Below are 22,049 nucleotides of genomic sequence, written 5' to 3'. Positions count from 1 at the left end.
TGTTATAAACAAGAATCACACAAATATATACAATTACAGATCATTACACACGCATAACAACTGCTATAAACAAGAATCACACAAATATATACAATTACAGATCATTACACACGCATAACAACTGCTATAAACAAGAATCACACAAATATATACAATTACAGATCATTACACACGCATAACAACTGTTATAAACAAGAATCACACAAATATATACAATTACAGATCATTACACACGCATAACTGTTATAAACCAGAATCACAGGAATATATACAATTACAGATCATTACACACGCATAACAACTGTTATAAACAAGAATCACACAGATATATACAATTACAGATCATTACACACGCATAACAACTGTTATAAACAAGAATCACACAAATATATACAATTACAGATCATTACACACGCATAACAACTGTTATAAACAAGAATCACACAAATATATACAATTACAGATCATTACACACGCATAACTGTTATAAACAAGAATCACAGAAATATATACAATTACAGATCATTACACACGCATAACAACTGCTATAAACAAGAATCACACAAATATATACAATTACAGATCATTACACACGCATAACAACTGTTATAAACAAGAATCACACAAATATATACAATTACAGATCATTACACACGCATAACAACTGCTATAAACAAGAATCACACAAATATATACAATTACAGATCATTACACACACATAACAACTGCTATAAACAAGAATCACACAAATATATACAATTACAGATCATTACACACGCATAACTGTTATAAACAAGAATCACAGGAATATATACAATTACAGATCATTACACACGCATAACAACTGCTATAAACAAGAATCACACAGCTATATATACAATTACAGATCATTACACACGCATAACAACTGTTATAAACAAGAATCACACAAATATATACAATTACAGATCATTACACACGCATAACAACTGTTATAAACAAGAATCACACAAATATATACAATTACAGATCATTACACACGCATAACAACTGCTATAAACAAGAATCACACAAATATATACAATTACAGATCATTACACACGCATAACTGTTATAAACAAGAATCACAGGAATATATACAATTACAGATCATTACACACGCATAACAACTGTTATAAACAAGAATCACAGAAATATATACAATTACAGATCATTACACACGCATAACAACTGCTATAAACAAGAATCACACAAATATATACAATTACAGATCATTACACACACATAACAACTGCTATAAACAAGAATCACACAAATATATACAATTACAGATCATTACACACGCATAACTGTTATAAACAAGAATCACAGGAATATATACAATTACAGATCATTACACACGCATAACAACTGCTATAAACAAGAATCACACAGCTATATATACAATTACAGATCATTACACACGCATAACAACTGTTATAAACAAGAATCACACAAATATATACAATTACAGATCATTACACACGCATAACAACTGTTATAAACAAGAATCACACAAATATATACAATTACAGATCATTACACACGCATAACAACTGCTATAAACAAGAATCACACAAATATATACAATTACAGATCATTACACACGCATAACAACTGTTATAAACAAGAATCACACAAATATATACAATTACAGATCATTACACACGCATAACAACTGCTATAAACAAGAATCACACAGCTATATATACAATTACAGATCATTACACACGCATAACAACTGTTATAAACCAGAATCACAGGAATATATACAATTACAGATCATTACACACGCATAACAACTGTTATAAACAAGAATCACAGAAATATATACAATTACAGATCATTACACACGCATAACAACTGTTATAAACAAGAATCACACAAATATATACAATTACAGATCATTACACACGCATAACTGTTATAAACAAGAATCACAGAAATATATACAATTACAGATCATTACACACACATAACAACTGCTATAAACAAGAATCACACAAATATATACAATTACAGATCATTACACACGCATAACAACTGCTATAAACAAGAATCACACAAATATATACAATTACAGATCATTACACACGCATAACAACTGCTACAAACAAGAATCACACAAATATATACAATTACAGATCATTACACACGCATAACAACTGCTATAAACAAGAATCACACAAATATATACAATTACAGATCATTACACACGCATAACAACTGCTATAAACAAGAATCACACAAATATATACAATTACAGATCATTACACACGCAAAACAACTGCTATAAACAATAATCACACAAATATATACAATTACAGATCATTACACACGCATAACAACTGTTATAAACAAGAATCACACAAATATATACAATTACAGATCATTACACACGCATAACAACTGCTATAAACAAGAATCACACAGATATATATACAATTACAGATCATTACACACGCATAACAACTGTTATAAACAAGAATCACACAAATATATACAATTACAGATCATTACACACGCATAACAACTGCTATAAACAAGAATCACACAAATATATACAATTACAGATCATTACACACACATAACAACTGCTATAAACAAGAATCACACAAATATATACAATTACAGATCATTACACACGCATAACAACTGTTATAAACAAGAATCACACAAATATATACAATTACAGATCATTACACACGCATAACAACTGTTATAAACAAGAATCACACAAATATATACAATTACAGATCATTACACACGCATAACTGTTATAAACAAGAATCACAGAAATATATACAATTACAGATCATTACACACACATAACAACTGCTATAAACAAGAATCACACAAATATATACAATTACAGATCATTACACACGCATAACAACTGCTATAAACAAGAATCACACAAATATATACAATTACAGATCATTACACACGCATAACAACTGCTATAAACAAGAATCACACAAATATATACAATTACAGATCATTACACACGCATAACAACTGCTATAAACAAGAATCACACAAATATATACAATTACAGATCATTACACACGCATAACAACTGCTATAAACAAGAATCACACAAATATATACAATTACAGATCATTACACACGCAAAACAACTGCTATAAACAATAATCACACAAATATATACAATTACAGATCATTACACACGCATAACAACTGTTATAAACAAGAATCACACAAATATATACAATTACAGATCATTACACACGCATAACAACTGCTATAAACAAGAATCACACAGATATATACAATTACAAATCATTACACACGCATAACAACTGCTATAAACAAGAATCACACAAATATATACAATTACAGATCATTACACACGCATAACTGTTATAAACAAGAATCACAGAAATATATACAATTACAGATCATTACACATACATAACAACTGCTATAAACAAGAATCACAGAAATATATACAATTACAGATCATTACACATACATAACAACTGGTATAAATGGACTCCAGCTAGGCAGATTTATACAAAACGCATACAAAATACAAAAATACAAATGAATAGAAAGGACAAAAACACACACGGCATAAAAAATTAAGTTGTAATTCTTCATAGTTGTCTGTCCAATGTTTTGTATTACCCTCCACCTCTTAGTGGGCTCCAGTAATGGTGCCTGTAGTTATTACGCATTGAATCATTGGATGGATTGTCTTGTCCTTCTTGTTACTATGCTTGTAAAGCCCTAGGGAATGCTCATGTGATCACATGTTTTCCTGTACAGACAGTACAGCATGAATTCAAACGAAAAAGAAAGTCTGCAATGGTTTAATAAGTTATATTTGTCAGTGCTGTAAACCATGCTTATCAGTATCTGAACAATGCAGCGAGTGCATATGTGTTTGTAGTTGAATAGGTATAAACTGTAAGTATACAGGTGTGTCTGGACTCTCTTTTGTGTTCCAGCTTTATTCCCTGTGAAATACTGTAAATGCACCGGCCTCTCTACAACGTTTCTGGACTTGATTTTTTGTAAGCGATTTACTGTAAAACATTTGTTTGGTGGGAACACTAAAAATAGCACGAGGAAGCTTCGCCCCCCTCAATCGTAAAAGCCTCTGCAGGTGTCCCGGTGCTCTATAAGCACACATGCAGAGGAGCCTGGCTCTTTTGCATAGGGGTTAAGATGCTCACCTGCAGTGTGTGTGGTCAGCAGTGTGTGCCCAGCCTTCTCCCTATTACACTTATCACACCCATTATTGAACTGAATTCACAACTCAAGTCTGCTTTCTTCTCTTCACTTTGAACACTGGAATCAGTATAAATACTGAACTACAGCTACAGATCTGTCAGTTTACTAAACCCCATGCGTGTGTCCAAGTTAATGAAGGATTATTATCATGTGACATTGTCTTGCTTTGTTTTTACTCTTCCGTCACATTTACAATCATTCACAGGGTTCTTATTGAAATGACTCAAATCTTGTGTTTGTATTATTTGGTAAGTCTGTGTTAAGGTGCTTTGACGATGAGTTCAGGAGCTGCCTGTCATATACATATTTAATATAGGCTAGATTAGACTGTCTTTATATTATTATATACACCAGCACCAAGTAGTGCACAGCAGTGTGTTACTAACAAAACAAGAGAAGGAAACCTGATCAAAAGTGTCCGATCACTAGATGGCGCTGGCTCTTACTTCTCCCTATGTTACCACATGTTACATATATGTATGGCAGACACCTATAACTGATGAGCATGGTATAACAATGGTAAAAGCATTGGAAACAGCAACATGACTCTGGTGCTTTTATAAGGGTCTAGTCCCTGACTGTCTCTCTTGTGTTTTTCAGTGCTGACTGTAGTGAGCTGCTCCAGACAGTATGAAGGTAAGAGAACAGTTTACAATGTGAACACAGTTTAAAAACAGGATTTACAATTCATGGTTGAAAACCATGAAGCTGGTTTGAGAAATGACACTTTTCATGTTAGGTGTGTGTGTTGAAAACATGGTGTGGCAATGCAGTCACAAAGCGAAGAGACTGGTAAAGATTCTCATCCTGCTTCCTGATCATCTATAAAAATAAAAAAAATAAAAATCAGCTGAAATCAGCTTTCCTTTTATTCTGTCCAGTATAACAATTTAACTTGGTTAAAATAAATAAATAAATAAATAAATAAATAAATAAATAAATGACTCCATCAAACACTGGCCATTACAGTGCCATACTGTGCTCCACCTAGAGGCTATGTGTGGTATTGCTGGAATGCTTTGATAAGAATATTACATTGGCTGACTGCTGACCAATTCAACTACATAAGTGCTTCTTGATGAATACATCAATTTGAAACAACACAGTAATGGATGTAACTCAGTTTAAATGAGTAAGAACAATTGTTAGGGTTTCCAGTGACCAGACAGGCAGTGATTCTCTCATGTTCTTTTGTAGAAGAGCTTGTATTGTTTCTAGTCTCTTAGACTTCAGTTTGGAACATGCAGATATTTCAAACATGACAGATAATGTTTCTGCTGCTTCCTGTACTTCATGTGTTGTGGTTGAACTCACATCAATGTAAAAAACAGGGGAGGAGCCAAACATCCCATCACAATAAAAGAGGGACCTGTGATAATGTCTTTAAAAGTAATAAGAAGATGGGTTAAAAATGCTGGTTAGTATTCATTTGTTGTCTGCTAGTCAGAAATGGCAAAAATTGCACATTGAAATCCGGATTGACTGTGGTCTGTCATATTAGATATTTAAAAAATGAATCCCTCTCACAGAGTACTGAATGCAGTGCTTCCTCATGGTGGTGGCTCCATTGCCCCTGCTTTGATACTGCAGTTCAGCTACAATGAATTGAAATATAATAATCTCAATCTCTCTCTCTCTCTCTCTCTCTCTCTCTCTCTCTCTCTCTCTCTCTCTCTCTCTCTCTCTCTCTCTCTCTCTCTCTCTCTCTCTGCAATAGAGATCATCTTCTCTGTTTCTACAGAGCTGCCCCAGACTACACTCACCCTGGAGCCTCCATTCCCAGAGATATTCACCGGGGAGACAGTCACTCTGAGGTGTGGGGTTGAGGGGGGTTCTGCTGGCTGGAAATATCTCTGGTACAAAGACAGTGAGGACACTCCAGTGCTCCAGACTGCTGGACGCAGTATAACTGGTGACAGCTACACAATCACTGCAGCTGCTGTGTCTGACCAGGGCCAGTACTGCTGTCGAGGACAAAGAGTAGATCAGCCACTCTACTCACAGCTCAGTGATGAAGTGACAGTAACTGTGTCTGGTGAGTTTATTAACCCAGCTGAATACAGAGCAATGCCTTCAATACAGACCCCTTATACACTGTAAGCAATATAATGTGTCTATTAATCTATACTGAGTGATAGAACACTGTTAGAGACAGAATATTTGGATGCCTTTTAAGAACAGTAATCTTCCCACTTATCTTAAACAGGATTACTGAATCATTAAAAATATTTACAAAAAAAAGTTTAACAGGAATAATCCTGCTACAGTAAATTGGACTAATTGCTGCCCGATTGGAAATTTTAACCAGAGACTTCCATTATCATATTGAGAGAGATTCCTCATGAATTCCTTTCACTCAAAACACACAAGTAGAGCCTGCAATGGGTCACACTGCTGCTATTCCTGCTGTATCACAAGTAGAGCCTGCAATGGGTCACTCTGCTGCTATTCCTCCTGTATCACAAGTAGAGCCTGCAATGGGTCACACTGCTGCTATTCCTACTGTATCCTAATCCTTTCCTGTTCTCTGTTTCAGAGGGCTGTCCCAAGGCTGTCCTGACCCTGCAGCCTGCCTGGTCACAGATATTCATAGGAGAGACAGTCACCCTGAGCTGTGAGGTGGAGGGGGGCTCTGCTGACTGGAGGTTTAAACAGTACAGAGATGGACGTGAAGAGGCAGGGTGCAGTGATCAATACAGCAGGAGATATGGGGACAGCTGCACAATCAGTACAGCTCAGTATGACCACAGTGGAGTGTACTGGTGTGAGTCTGCATCAGGACAGGAGCGCAGTAATGCTGTCACCTTAACTGTGTCCAGTAAGTCATTTACATTATAGATAATATTCAGACCCTGTTGAATAATCCTGCATTCGGATTGGCTGAGAGGGTATTGTAAGCTTCTGATCGGCTTGCTGATTTGAGTAAAGCGGTCTCTGGATCTCCAGTCAGTATGAATTGTTTTTGCTCACATTGATGTTTTCAAGTACCAGCTGAGCAAATAAGCATATTTACAGAGGCTTCAAATGACTGAATAGCAAACCTAGGACTATACAAATTGAGAATCCCCTCCCCCCCCACACACCCACCCACAAACACACACCCACCCACACACACACACACACACACACACAAACACACACACACACACACACACACACACACACATGTATGCACGCACAAACACACACACACACACACACACAGAGACACACACACACTGAGACACACACAGACACACACACACACACACACACACACGCACGCACGCACGCACGCACAAACACACACACACACACACACACACACACACACTCACACACACACCCACACACACACACACACCCCAGCCCTGGCAATTGAGAGCTGGATTGTCTTTATTTCTACAGTTATCCAGATCCCATGTGTTGGAATATCTAACATTGTGTTTTACAGAAAGAACATTTTCAGGCCGTGTGTTTGAAATATTCCATATGAGGTCCTACAAAGTGACAGACCCTGTTATAGGATTTCATATTCATGTCTTATGTTCAGTCCTTTGGGGTTCAAAGAGCCTTAGATCTACACTTGGGAAATTGTTTCCTAATATATTTGTTTTCCACCCTGTAGGAAGTTTATATAGCTCATAACAGGGAATCATAAATTATAACATGATGAGATAAAAGAGCACTACAAACATGTGTGTGTAAAACTGCAGACTCCTCAATCCTGACCCGTCTCTCAGCCCTGCTGATCTGAACTCTTTCTGTCTTTTCAGATCAATGGGTGATCCTGCAGACTCCTCAATCCTCCCATACGGAAGAACCATATATTTATAATACATGGAAATGTATATTGAAGTACTGGTTCATATATTTTAAATATATTGCTTTAATGTCCATATATTTGTCATACGCATTCATCATATATGACAAAATACCTTTTACAAAATATATGGTCAAATACATTGATTTGTATGCATGCTTTTGTGCTGACTGGTTATGCTGGGTATGAGAAACAACATGCATGTTGTACTGTGTAATACATCAATTCTAAAAATTCTCAGTGGAATACTGTACCTCACCCTGAAACAAAGAGTTTGGTCAAGTTCTTTTGTGATTAAAGTCTGATGTAAATCACATCTTCAAAATAACTTATGTAGTGATGGCATCTTCCAAGCAATATGGGATTTTCATTATACATTACAAAGTAATAATTAAAAAACCTTAGTAGCCAGTTAAATACTACATACTATACTGCATGTGGGCCAGAGCTAGAATTTTAACTGCATATCACTTAAAAATTAAAATAAAAAAGCAAATAATAGCTTTAAAAAAACAACATGAAAAACATTTGACTTTCTTACTGTTTATTGTACATTTGTAGGTCAAATACATTGCACAGAAAAAACACATGGTAGTTTGAAACATGTATAAGCAGAGGCTAAAATTTAACAAGAATTTTAACAACTGCCTTTTATATACAACATTATTACAATTGTACCTGTGGCGTTTTTCATAAATCGAAAGGAACGGTAGTTCCTCGAACCAAGTTAGCCGTGGTGAGAGAACGGGAGTTCCTATCTATACAGTGTAAGATCTGAAAGAACATTTTCATAGCAAAAGGAATGCAGGATGCCTGGTCACTATCTGTGTACCAGCTGGCATAAACAATGTTATGTCACAGAATGTCTGTGACTGGAAGCCATGTCTATTTCTTACTACCTTTTGTGACAATTCAGGGTCCTCTAAAAATGCTTTGATCTGTGCATGTAAAGGCAAATGAAAGAAAAAGTTTCCTTCTTTCAGACTCCTTTGCTCTATCCATTCTTTCTCACAGTAAGTGCGTTTCTTTACCTAAGTAAGATTCACAGAAATTGCAAACATGATGTATTTCTACAAAATATTTTAAACCTTCAAATGGTTTTTCTAAGTGGTACCAAGATTGTGGTACAGTGTCTTTACCAGCCAATAGATTAATAATGTCCAGCATGTCAGAGACTGCTTCCTTGGTAAGCTTGTGCTTCATTTTCAAAGCCATGAGCAGCAGGCCATTCTGTTGTTGAGACGAATACACTTTGTCATCCTGAAACAGGGAAAGTGTTATTATTTATTATATATTTTAGGAAATGTATTTTATATCATGCACATATTCATCCCATAATTATATCCACAGTACTGAAATACAAAAAGTCACATTACAATCTTGGATTTGTGTGCAGTTCTGTAAGGCTACATTATTATAATGAGATTACAGTACAGTGTTTTTATACAAGTCCACATCTTTAAATCTACATTACACCCAAAACAAATTTACCCTTAGCCAACTTTCTATGATCCTTTTCTTTTGAAGAAAGAGGAAAGTGTCCTTCATTGCCACTAAAAAGAATGCTGATTTAAAACACACTATGTAGTGGGTACTATAGGGTAAGACACAATAATATACACAAACCTCTTGCAGGTACTTTTCTTGTGTAGATTCATCAAGAGAATGAAAAGGTTCACTGCCAGGATTCTCAATGTCCTGTTCCTGTAATTGAAAAATATGCACATTTACATCCTATACAGTTTGTGGCTCTCCCCAAGCAATGGGAAAATTACACTATGCCATCATACTCGTCTCATATCATAGCACCATCACACTCATTTTCAAAGCTATCATGATTGATTCCTATTTTTTCATGAACATATTTATGTATTTTAACAATTAAACGTTTGGTAAGGCTATAATTAAATCTACATTTATAGTATTACAAATATACATGTACTGCAATTATATTGTTTCTATTTAGTGTTTTGTAAAAGCTCTAAAATAAACATGATATTATTGAACAGATAAATTATTACAATTCATGAGCAACTATTAGATTAACATATTCCTGCATTTGTGCCTGTATACAGACGTTTATAGCTTTAAATGGTCACATTTATTTTAACAGAAACAGCAAAAAGGTCAAATTTAAATTAAAAAAAAAAGTTTCTATTAGATATATTACTTTATATAGCATTACACATTATACTACATTAGCACATAATAACAAAAATTACTAGTACTTTACCATGTAATTGACTCAAGATCTGCATTCTCCTGTTCACTTGGGGTTATTTCAGGTTCCCGTTCCCGTTCGATTACTGGATTCTGGTACATCAACGTCTTCATCAGTTTCTAGACTGTCATCATCTTCAGTGTTGCTTACAGTACGAATCTCGTCATGTGTTAAAGAACCCTACAGACGCACACCCACACATAAACAGTAAATCAATTGCATTTAACAAAGTACAAAAAATATTATACACAGAATAAGCCACACAGTAATGTACAATCAACTACCAAACACGGCCGTTTGAAAATTAACTACTTCCTTCAGAATTAATCCTAAATCATTTGTAGCGCTTTCTATTTATTCTACAAAACAAATAGTAGATCTCGTTATTTCACTTCTTTTACTATCATTTTAACAGGTTTTAACTGTGCCTGGAGTAGTGGTTAGGGCTCTGGACTCTTGACCGGAGGGTTGTGGGTTCAATCCCCAGTAGGGGACACTGCTGTTGTGTTGTATCCTTGACTCAAGGTACTTTACCTAGATTGCTCCAGTAAAAAAAAAAAAAAAAAACCCAACTGTATAAATGGGTAATTGTATGTAAAAATAATGTAATCTGTATAATGTATAATGTGATATCTTGTAACAATTGTAAGTCGCCCTGGATAAGGGCGTCTGCTAAGAAATAAATAATAATAATAATAATAATAATAATAATAATAATAATAATAATAATAATAATAATATTATGTACAGCCTAGGTTGAAATACTTTACTCAACGTTGTTTCTGCTTGACTTGATTGTTCCTTGTTCCTATAAAATAAAAATAAAGGTTTAGAATATATACTATCGTATTATGACTGAACAGCTTTAATAAATTAAACACTAGTGAAGCTACTTGCCTTATCCTTTTCCATCGTCTAAGTGTTCTTCCTGGAACAGCCATTTGGTCAGCCAGGTAGCGTTTGTAGCCACGCTGTGCTGTGGTGATGTCGTTTTTATTATAATCACTCATAATTTACAGCCCACGTGCCAGCCTAAAAAACTGTGTAAAAGTACATTGCATGGATTACTTAAATCACTAGCAGCCAACAATGGGAAAGACATTATGTTAACACTACAGCAGCTCATGTGCGTTATGGCTGCTGTGTTTGACGTCGCACACAGCTCCTCCTACTTTCAGTTCCGTTGTCTGACAAATTCGCTTTCAAAACACTAAAGGAAACAAAATAATATATATGTATCTAGCCAAATTATTAATTAGAAACATAAAAGGAATCGGGGTTTTCATATTTCTTTTTTATTCGATTTATTTGTATTTATCTGGACGTCGTATTTTTTGGCCGACAGGAAGTGAAATCATCACACGTTTCGTGCTGACTTTCAGTTGGGAAGGTGCAAGTACAGAGAGACGGAGCAAGCATGTTCGCACTAGTAAAGTGGGTAAATGGCGACGATGACGGTAAATTGAGTGTAATTCCTACTGAGTGGATTAAAGGATTTAATATAGAGGATTTTGAAGAAGAAGGCAACGAAGATGAGCGCCATTATGTCGCAGAGTGGAGAAGAGGGAGTAAACGACCACGTGGAGGATGGCAAGCTTTCGATTGTGAAGTGGAGAAAGTGGGAGGTTAGTATACCATATTTAACACAACTTTGAGATATAGAGATGCATTAGCAATTACGATCTTTGTAAGTAGTAAAAAATGGAAATACATATTTTAATCGTAGGTTGAAAAAAAAAGTTAATTACTGTATCACATGAAGTCAAGAAATGCCAGCAACAATAGCTATGGCCTAGTAGTAGTACTGCATCCCGAATTTTAGGTGACTGCTGTTAGATTCTCTGTATAAATTACTCATTTGGAAGTAATTAGAAAAAATAAGCACACTACGTAATTATAAATGTAGTAAAGTTATTATTTTCTCATTAAGTCATGTTAAATTTTAAACAACCAGTATCTTCCTAGTCACTTTAACATGTAATACTTTTGAAATATAAGAAAACAACTTGTTGAGTATTGATTAATTATGATCCTTTGTGTTTCATTTTTAAGAAAGACAGTTGGAACTTGTTCAAATGCGTGATGCAATGACAAGAGCAGAAGAGACTCCAGCTTTGAAAAGAAAGAAATTTCTGCTGATGAATCCAGCAGTGACACCAAAGACACTCAAGTGTGCCAGGTAAACATTGCTATTTAACATTTCTGTTTATGGGGAGTCATTTTAAGACTGAACAACATACTACACTTATTTTAAGGTGTGATGCAAGGACCAAATCAAAACTTTGACCCACTAATCTTAAGTTACAAATCTGGTGCTGATGGTATCTTTTTTTGTTTGTCACAAGGTTACAGTCTTCTAATCTGCCATTAATACTGGGTTTGTAATTTGCGATTAGGCCCTAGGTAGGAAGCAGTATCTGTCACAGAAGGCTACAAGTGGACGCTGTTGATGGTACAGTATTATTGAGTTCCGCAGTTATTTTAGACAGCAGTAAAAAAAAATGTTTTTGGTTTGTTTTTTATTTAGAACTCAAAGACTAAAGCATCTGCAAAGCAACAAAGATCTACTGAAATTCTGAATCAGCTGACTAAGAAACCGCAAACTAATAAAGAGGATGGAGAGGTACAACAACTTAAAAGTAAAATTCAAGAACTAGAACAGGAGAATAAGAAGCTCAAGGAAATGGTAGTTGGAGGTAAGCATTATTGTTTCAAGCAGAATAAATATAGTATAGCATCAGGAGCATTATATTAATAAAGACTAATAAATAAGTTAAGAAATGCACATATTTGTGGAAAAAAACAAACTCCTGTTTATTCTGGAACCATACGTAAAACTAGCAAATTAATTAATTAATTAATTGAATGATTGATTAGGGCCCTGCCCTTATGGGTTAAGACAATGGTATTGGTATCAACATCAACTGCGTTGTGAACCTGCCTTTACTTGATTATTCCATACAATTGGTGATTTCTAATTGGGGGGGGGATAAAAAAAGCTTGCCGATTTCCAAATTTTGAAAAAGAAAAGACGAAGTAGAACAGAGAATTGCAACGGTTTTCATAAAGCCGAATATTGTATAATTGCAGCTATCCCTGTGATATTGGACAAAATTGAGGAGCTAGGAAAGAGGGACGACTGGTCCTACTGACCGCTCTATTGACAGTGAGGCACATTGTCTTTGTGGAAGTCCACGGTATGCTGCGTCGTCTGCAGGATCCACTGTGTCCATATCCTCAATTCCTCAGTCACAAGGAAATGGAAGACAACTTGACAAGGTAACAGTGTGTTGTATTACAGGCAGTGGTAACCAGTCTTTTATATATGTCAGTGAATCATTATCCTTTTTATAGCTTGCAGATTTAACCCAATTTAATTGAAAACCTAATGTGAATTTGTAGAGCAGTAATTTAAGTAGTTTTATTATACTTTACCATGACACTTCTTCAGTTCTTTAACAATTAATGACTTTTTGTTTTGGCTTGTACATGTCATCCACAACAGACAAGTAGGTCATTATTGCGTTTGTGAGGACTGCATCCTAGGCTTAAGCCCTTTTGACACTGGCACTCCGACTCGGGTCATGACACGCTTATTGGTGACCCGGGTAATTTTTTTGCTAGTGTGAAAGCACTTACCCGGGTCGTAAGCGGGTTGACCTGGGTAGGAGGCGCCCCACTTCAGGAGGTCCGGGTCGAAATGCTGTTTTTTTTTTTTTTTAAGTCTGCACATTGCGTTGTTGCTGCTCCTGACCCGGGTCGATAAACTGCAGTCTGAAACCTCTCGGCCGACCCGCTTGACACCGTGTCAGTGACAGTGTGAAAGCGGCTTTATTGTAACTGGGTTCTTGATGCTGTAGAGGTCATACATGCTCACCCAAAACCAGACTCTTCAAGGTCAATTCTCAGTGGTGTATTTTACCTTATTGACAAGCACAGACTTTTAAAGGAGCCATAGATAGCATTAATTTTAAATCAAGGCTTATAAAGTCATAAAATTTGCAAGCACACAATTTCCTAGAATCAAGAACAAGCTAGAGAATTACCCGAATCCTGGTTTTGAGAAAATGCCACATATTTATGTTTTTTTCTTGGTTTATTTGTTATTAAAATAAAATTTCTTCTTTAAACAGGTGGAAATTCATCCAGGAAGTGGAGTGTACATAGACCAGCTGGCTTGGACAATAACAAATAAGGCTACTTCCTACACTTCATTTGTGAGAAATGCTATGCTGTCTGTGTTTGACGTTGAAACTTTAGTAAAAAGTAATTTACGTGGTGGAAGTGGCAAACGACAGAAACATGGGGAAAGAAGAGAGGCCTTGGATCCCAACAAAGTGAATGCCATATACGGTGAGTGTTTTTAAGAGTTATTAATTAAATGCTTTTAAACCTTCTTTTTGTAGATGTCCATAATTTTTCTTCCATAGAGCCTCTTTTCACTTAAGAATAGTTTTGAATTCAATATGTTTGTTATTATTTATGTATTTCTTAGCAGACATCCTTATCCAGGGCAACTTACAATTGTTACAATTATATCACATTATTTTTACATGCAATTACCCATATATATATATATATATATATATATACTATAATTGCTGTAGCAATCTAGGTATAGCACCTTGCTCAAAGGTACAACAGAAGGGTCCTCCACCTGAGATTGAATCCATGACCGTCTGGTCAAGAGTCCAGATCCCTAACCACTACTTCACATTGCGCTGTTATTCAGCATTAACCTGTCAAAACCCCAGCCCCTCACAGACAATTTCCGCCTGGGGGGCTGTGCCCTTAAATAAATCACAATATCTTCCAAAGTATAGACAGCACAGGCATGGTTCAGGGCTTGAATTCAAGGTAACCCCTTGGGCATCAAGACTAAAACCTCAGGTGTGATAAAAATCTTACTCGTGATCAGGGAGGTTTCACCATCATCAGACAGCTGTAAGACCAGAGCAGCAAAACGCAAGCTAGTCGATTGCTTTTGTTTTGAATGCATGGGGGTACTAGACACATTGCGAATGGGATATCTCAGCGGTGAAACGACGGATTCGAAAAATTCCTTCGCGGTTTGACGGTAGGAAAACAACGATTTTGATATTCATCAGCTTTTTTTAATCTTTTGCTTTTGTAATAATATTAAAAATGAGTTATCAAATATAATATTTACGTGCGGTTCCGTGTTCCGCCCGCGGGACTAGAGGGCGTAAGAGGTTTTAACTAAAGAATTAAGAAATAAATGTATGGTGCTATGAACAGGCTTTGTCCTGCACTCACTACTTTAATGGTTGACAATTGAATATGGATAGGTTAACACTAAAGAATTGCATTTAGTTCTCAATAAAAATGGGTTTCTTAGCATTCAAACATCGAAACAAACTGAGTTGGTCAGAGTAAGAGTGTACAATTGTTTTTTTTTTTTTAACTTGCAAAAAATGGTGATTCATATAGTGCTTTTGAATGTTATATCTCAAGTATGTATTTTTTTAAAACTTTCTTTTCCTTTTCAGCTCTGATGACATTTCTACTTGCCACCAAATCACATTCTGTAATTCTGTAATTAATGGGAAAATAGCTGAACTTAGGTATGGAATAAAGAAAAACGCACACTAAAATACACAAGTCTTTAATGATACTAACTAATACTGGTACTGGGCTTAGAAGTCATAAACTGCGTGGTAGTTCTAGTTCTGTTTTAGGTTTCCCCTGTGTTTTATTTAGATGTTTAATTTCAAAAACAAATGAAACATCCCTTATTGAAGTTTTGCCTGTTGACTTTATTGTAATGTTTTTGCACTTTTACCATTGATTTACCTTACTTTTACCATGGTTTCCTACGGTTTTCAATTATTTTAAGATATCTTCAAATATTTCAATATGTCTGTTTGGCGAGCTACAGGGCCAAACTGCCAGTTAGAGATACCTTCAAATATTTGAAGGTATCTCTAAATGATGATTCGGCTTGCCGTAAGAAATAGTGTTAATTTACAGTAGTGTTATTGTATCTATAGTGATAATGTACATGTGTATATCCGAGAAATATTAGGGGATGAAAGTAATGTTGTTTTTTTTAAGTAATTCAGTGAAACTCCAACTCTGTTTATAACAAGATTGTAAACAAGATTTTGCAGTCGCTCAGATGAGGGCTCAAACTGATAACTGTTCAATAAAGTTTTATAAATTTATAAAATGGGTGCATTTTATTTATCGTACTACTGTAGCAGTCCACAAAACTTTGCAAACTGTTATTGCATGTGAAGTGATCAATTTGTATTACTCTTTTCTTGCATCACATGTTTACATATGTAAATTCACATTTTTCCATATATGAGTAAATACATTACCAACACAACACTTTAATTATGATATCATACATTTATTGAAATATATATTTCTATATATGTTATTAATGTGTGTATATATATAATAACATGTATTAAACATATATTTTTGACATGATACCATGTATTCATACTATATAATACATACATTTTAAATGTATGTTTCATATGTGATTAATATATTATAAAAGTATGAAAACTATAATTAAACTACATATTTTTCATATATTGTTATTGTATTGTTACATATATGAAATCCGGCCAATTTCTATATATGAAAAATGTATTTAATATTTTTTTACATATATTATCCACTTAACATTTGAATATATTATTTTGTCATTCAATATATTTTAAATAATATATTAAACATATATTTTTCTTCCGTATGGGTCTCTTTCCTCTCTTTCTCTCTCATTCCCCTCTTTCTCTCTCTTTCCTCTCTTTCTCTCTCATTCCCCTCTTTCTCTCTCTTTCCTCTCTCTCTCGTTCTTCTCTTTCTCTCTCGTTCCTCTCTTTCTCTCTCGTTCCTCTCTTTCTCTCTCGTTCCTCTCTTTCTCTCTCGTTCCTCTTTTTCTCTCTCGTTCCTCTCTCTCTCATTCCCCACTTTCTCTCTCTTTCCTCTCTTTCTCTCTCGTTCCCCTCTTTCTCTCTCATTCCCCTCTTTCTCTCTTGTTCCTCTCTTTCACTCTCGTTCCTCTCTTTCTCTATCACTCCCCTCTTTCTCTCTCGTTCCTCTCTTTCTCTCTCGTTCCCCTCTTTCTCTCTCGTTCCCCTCTTTCTCTCTCGTTCCTCTCTTTCTCTCTCGTTCCCCTCTTTCTCTCTCGTTCCCCTCTTTCTCTCTCGTTCCCCTCTTTCTCTCTCGTTCCTCTTTCCTTCTCGTTCCCCTCTTTCTCTCTCGTTCCTCTCTTTCTCTATCACTACCCTCTTTCTATCTCGTTGCCCTCTTTCTCTCTCGTTCCTCTCTTTCTCTCTCGTTCCTCTCTTTCTCTCTCATTCCTCTCTTTCTCATTCGTTCCCCTCTTTCTCTCTCTTTCCTCTCTTTCTCTCTCGTTCCCCTCTTTCTCTCTCATTCCCCTCTTTCACTCTCATTCCCCTCTCTCTCTCGTTCCTCTCTTACTATCGTTCCTCTCTTTCTCTATCACTCCCCTCTCTCTCGTTCCTCTCTTTCACTCTCGTTCCCCTCTTTCTCTATCACTCCCCTCTTTCTCTCTCGTTCCTCTCTTTCTCTCTCGTTCCTCTCTTTCTCCCTCGTTCCCCTCTTTCTCTCTCGTTCCTCTCTTTCTCTCTCATTCCCCTCTTTCTCTCTCGTTCCTCTCTTTCTCTCTTCCCCTCTTTCTCTCTCATTCCCCTCTTTCTCCCTCGTTCCTCTCTTTCACTCTCATTCCCCTCTCTCTCTTGTTCCTCTCTTTCACTCTCGTTCCTCTCTTTCTCTATCACTCCCCTCTTTCTCTCTCGTTCCCCTCTTTCTCTCTCGTTCCTCTCTTTCTCTATCACTACCCTCTTTCTATCTCGTTGCCCTCTTTCTCTCTCGTTCCTCTCTTTCTCTCTCGTTCCTCTCTCTCTCATTCCTCTCTTTCTCATTCGTTCCCCTCTTTCTCTCTCTTTCCTCTCTTTCTCTCTCGTTCCCCTCTTTCTCTCTCATTCCCCTCTTTCACTCTCATTCCCCTCTCTCTCTCGTTCCTCTCTTTTACTATCGTTCCTCTCTTTCTCTCACTCCCCTCTCTCTCTCGTTCCTCTCTTTCACTCTCGTTCCTCTCTTTCACTCTCGTTCCTCTCTTTCACTCTCGTTCCTCTCTTTCACTCTCGTTCCCCTCTTTCTCTCTCGTTCCTCTCTTTCTCTCTCGTTCCCCTCTTTCTCTCTCGTTCCTCTCTTTCTCTCTCTTTCCCCTCTTTCTCTCTCATTCCCCTCTTTCTCTCTCGTTCCTCTCTTTCACTCTCATTCCCCTCTCTCTCTTGTTCCTCTCTTTCACTCTCGTTCCTCTCTTTCTCTATCACTCCCCTCTTTCTCTCTCGTTCCCCTCTTTCACTCTCGTTCCTCTCTTTCTCTTTCACTCCCCTCTTTCTCTCTCATTCCCCTCTTTCTCTCTCATTCCTCTCTTTCTCTCTCGTTCCCCTCTTTCTCTCTCGTTCCCCTCTTTCTCTCTCGTTCCCCTCTTTCTCTCTCGTTCCTCTCTTTCTCTCTCGTTCCCCTCTTTCTCTCTCGTTCCTCTTTCCTTCTCGTTCCCCTCTTTCTCTCTCGTTCCTCTCTTTCTCTATCACTACCCTCTTTCTATCTCGTTGCCCTCTTTCTCTCTCGTTCCTCTCTTTCTCTCTCGTTCCTCTCTCTCTCATTCCTCTCTTTTTCATTCGTTCCCCTCTTTCTCTCTCTTTCCTCTCTTTCTCTCTCGTTCCCCTCTCACTCTCATTCCCCTCACTCTCATTCCCCTCTCTCTCTCGTTCCTCTCTTTTACTATCGTTCCTCTCTTTCTCTATCACTCCCCTCTCTCTCTCGTTCCTCTCTTTCACTCTCGTTCCTCTCTTTCTCTATCACTCCCCTCTTTCTCTCTCGTTCCTCTCTTTCTCTCTCGTTCCTCTCTTTCTCCCTCGTTCCCCTCTTTCTCTCTCGTTCCTCTCTTTCTCTCTCATTCCCCTCTTTCTCTCTCATTCCCCTCTTTCTCTCTCTTTCCCCTCTTTCTCTCTCATTCCCCTCTTTCTCCCTCGTTCCTCTCTTTCTCTCTCATTCCCCTCTTTCTCTCTCGTTCCCCTCATTCTCTCTCGTTCCCCTCTTTCTCTCTCGTTCCCCTCTTTCTCTCTCGTTCCTCTCTTTCACTCTCGTTCACCTCTTTCTCTCTAGTTCCTCTCTTCACTCTGGTTCCTCTCTTTCTCTATCACTCCCCTCTTTCTCTCTCGTTCCCCTCTTTTACTCTCATTCCCCTCTCTCTCTCGTTCCTCTCTTTTACTCTCGTTCCTCTCTTTCTCTATCACTCCCCTCTTTCTCTCTCGTTCCCCTCTTTCTCTATCACTCCCCTCTTTCTCTCTCGTTCCCCTCTTTCACTCTCATTCCCCTCTATCTCGATCACTCCCCTCTTTCTCTCTCATTCCCCTCTTTCTCTCTCGTTCCTCTCTTTCTCTCTCGTTCCCCTCTTTCTCGATCACTCCCCTCTTTCTCTCTCGTTCCTTTCTTTCTCTCTCGTTCCCCTCTTTCACTCTCGTTCCTCTCTTTCTCTCTCGTTCCTCTCTTTCTCTCTCGTTCCTCTCTTTCTCTCTCGTTCCTCTCTTTCTCTCTCGTTCCTCTCTTTCTCTCTCGTTCCCCTCTTTCACTCTCGTTCCCCTCTTTCTCTCTCGTTCCCCTCTTTCTCTCTCGTTCCCCTCTATCTCGATCACTCCCCTCTTTCTCTCTCGTTCCCCTCTCACTCGTTCCCCTCTTTCACTCTCATTCCCCTCTATCTCGATCAATCCCCTCTTTCTCTCTCGTTCCCCTCTTTCACTCTCGTTCCCCTCTTTCTCTCTCGTTCCTCTCTTTCTCATTCCCCTCTTTCTCTCTCATTCCCCTCTTTCTCTCTCGTTCCTCTCTTTCACTCTCATTCCCCTCTTTCTCTCTAGTTCCTCTCTTTCACTCTCGTTCCTCTCTTTCTCTATCACTCCCCTCTTTCTCTCTCGTTCCCCTCTTTCTCTCTCATTCCCCTCTTTCACTCTCATTCCCCTCTCTCTCTCGTTCCTCTCTTTTACTATCGTTCCTCTCTTTCTCTCGTTCCCCTCTTTCTCTCTCGTTCCTCTCTTTCTCTCTCGTTCCCCTCTTTCTCTCTCGTTCCTCTCTTTCTCTCTCTTTCCCCTCTTTCTCTCTCATTCCCCTCTTTCTCTCTCGTTCCTCTCTTTCACTCGTTCCTCTCTTTCTCTATCACTCCCCTCTTTCTCTCTCATTCCCCTCTTTCTCTCTCATTCCTCTCTTTCACTCTCATTCCCCTCTCTCTCTCGTTCCTCTTTCACTCTCGTTCCTCTCTTTCTCTATCACTCCCCTCTTTCTCTCTCGTTCCCCTCTTTCACTCTCGTTCCCCTCTATCTCGATCACTCCCCTCTTTCTCTCTCGTTCCCCTCTTTCTCTCTCGTTCCCCTCTTTCTCTCTCGTTCCTCTCTTTCTCTCTCGATCACTCCCCTCTTTCTCTCTCGTTCCCCTCTTTCTCTCTCGTTCCCCTCTTTCTCTCTCGTTCCTCTCTTTCTCTCTCGATCACTCCCCTCTTTCTCTCTCGTTCCTTTCTTTCTCTCTCGTTCCTCTCTTTCTCTCTCGTTCCCCTCTTTCACTCTCGTTCCTCTCTTTCTCTCTCGTTCCTCTCTTTCTCTCTCGTTCCCCTCTTTCACTCTCGTTCCCCTCTTTCTCTATCACTCCCCTCTTTCTCTCTCGTTCCCCTCTTTCACTCTCATTCCCCTCTATCTCGATCACTCCCCTCTTTCACTCTCGTTCCCCTCTTTCACTCTCGTTCCCCTCTTTCTCTCTCGTTCCCCTCTTTCTCTCTCGTTCCTCTCTTTCTCTATCATTCCCCTCTTTCTCTATCATTCCTCTCTTTCTCTCTCATTCCCCTCTTTCTCTCTCGTTCCTCTCTTTCACTCTCATTCCCCTCTTTCTCTCTAGTTCCTCTCTTTCACTCTCGTTCCTCTCTTTCTCTATCACTCCCCTCTTTCTCTCTCGTTCCCCTCTTTCTCTCTCGTTCTCCTCTTTCACTCTCGTTCCCCTCTTTCACTCTCGTTCCTCTCTTTTACTATCGTTCCTCTCTTTCTCTCTCGTTCCCCTCTTTCTCTCTCGTTCCCCTCTTTCTCTCTCGTTCCTCTCTTTCTCTCTCTTTCCCCTCTTTCTCTCTCATTCCCCTCTTTCTCTCTCATTCCCCTCTTTCTCTCTCGTTCCTCTCTTTCACTCTCATTCCCCTCTCTCTCTCGTTCCTCTCTTTCACTCTCGTTCCTCTTTTTCTCTATCACTCCCCTCTTTCTCTCTCGTTCCTCTCTTTCTCTCTCGTTCCTCTCTTTCTCTATCACTCCCCTCTTTCTCTCTCGTTCCTCTCTTTCTCTCTCGTTCCCCTCTTTCTCTCTCGTTCCCCTCTTTCTCTCTCATTCACCTCTTTCTCTCTCGTTCCTCTCTTTCTCTCTCTTTCCCCTCTTTCTCTCTCGTTCCTCTCTTTCACTCCTCTCTTTCTCTCTCGTTCCCCTCTTTCACTCTCGTTCCTCTCTTTCTCTTTCACTCCCCTCTTTCTCTCTCGTTCCCCTCTTTCTCTCTCGTTCCTCTCTTTCTCTCCCATTCCCCCCTTTCTCTCTCGTTCCTCTCTTTCTCTCTCGTTCCCCTCTTTCTCTCTCATTCCCCTCTTTCTCTCTCATTCCCCTCTCTCTCTCGTTCCTCTCTTTCACTCTCGTTCCTCTCTTTCTCTATCACTCCCCTCTT

The 22,049-nt window shown here is 38.0% G+C and overlaps 2 protein-coding genes and 1 long non-coding RNA gene across 4 annotated transcripts in view; 1 reads left to right on the top strand and 2 right to left on the bottom strand.

The window, feature by feature from the left end:
- LOC117970347 (butyrophilin subfamily 1 member A1-like) overlaps positions 1–22,049 on the bottom strand; it is a 328,161-nt gene that overhangs the window by 23,835 nt on the left and 282,277 nt on the right. The gene's annotated exons all lie outside the window — the stretch shown is intronic.
- Positions 1–22,049, top strand: part of LOC131696665 (zinc finger protein ZFP2-like) — a 273,747-nt gene that overhangs the window by 104,178 nt on the left and 147,520 nt on the right. The window lies entirely within an intron of this gene.
- Positions 8,608–11,655, bottom strand: LOC117972566 (uncharacterized). Its single transcript, XR_009319882.1, has 4 exons — positions 11,077–11,655; positions 10,314–10,481; positions 9,707–9,784; positions 8,608–9,340 (listed from the first exon to the last, which is right to left on the bottom strand). It is a non-coding gene; the product is annotated as an uncharacterized LOC117972566 (long non-coding RNA).

Source organism: Acipenser ruthenus, chromosome 48 (genome assembly GCF_902713425.1).
Source record: "Acipenser ruthenus chromosome 48, fAciRut3.2 maternal haplotype, whole genome shotgun sequence".
NCBI classification, from domain to species: Eukaryota; Metazoa; Chordata; class Actinopteri; order Acipenseriformes; family Acipenseridae; genus Acipenser; species Acipenser ruthenus.
This window is presented reverse-complemented; position numbering and strand designations above follow the sequence as displayed.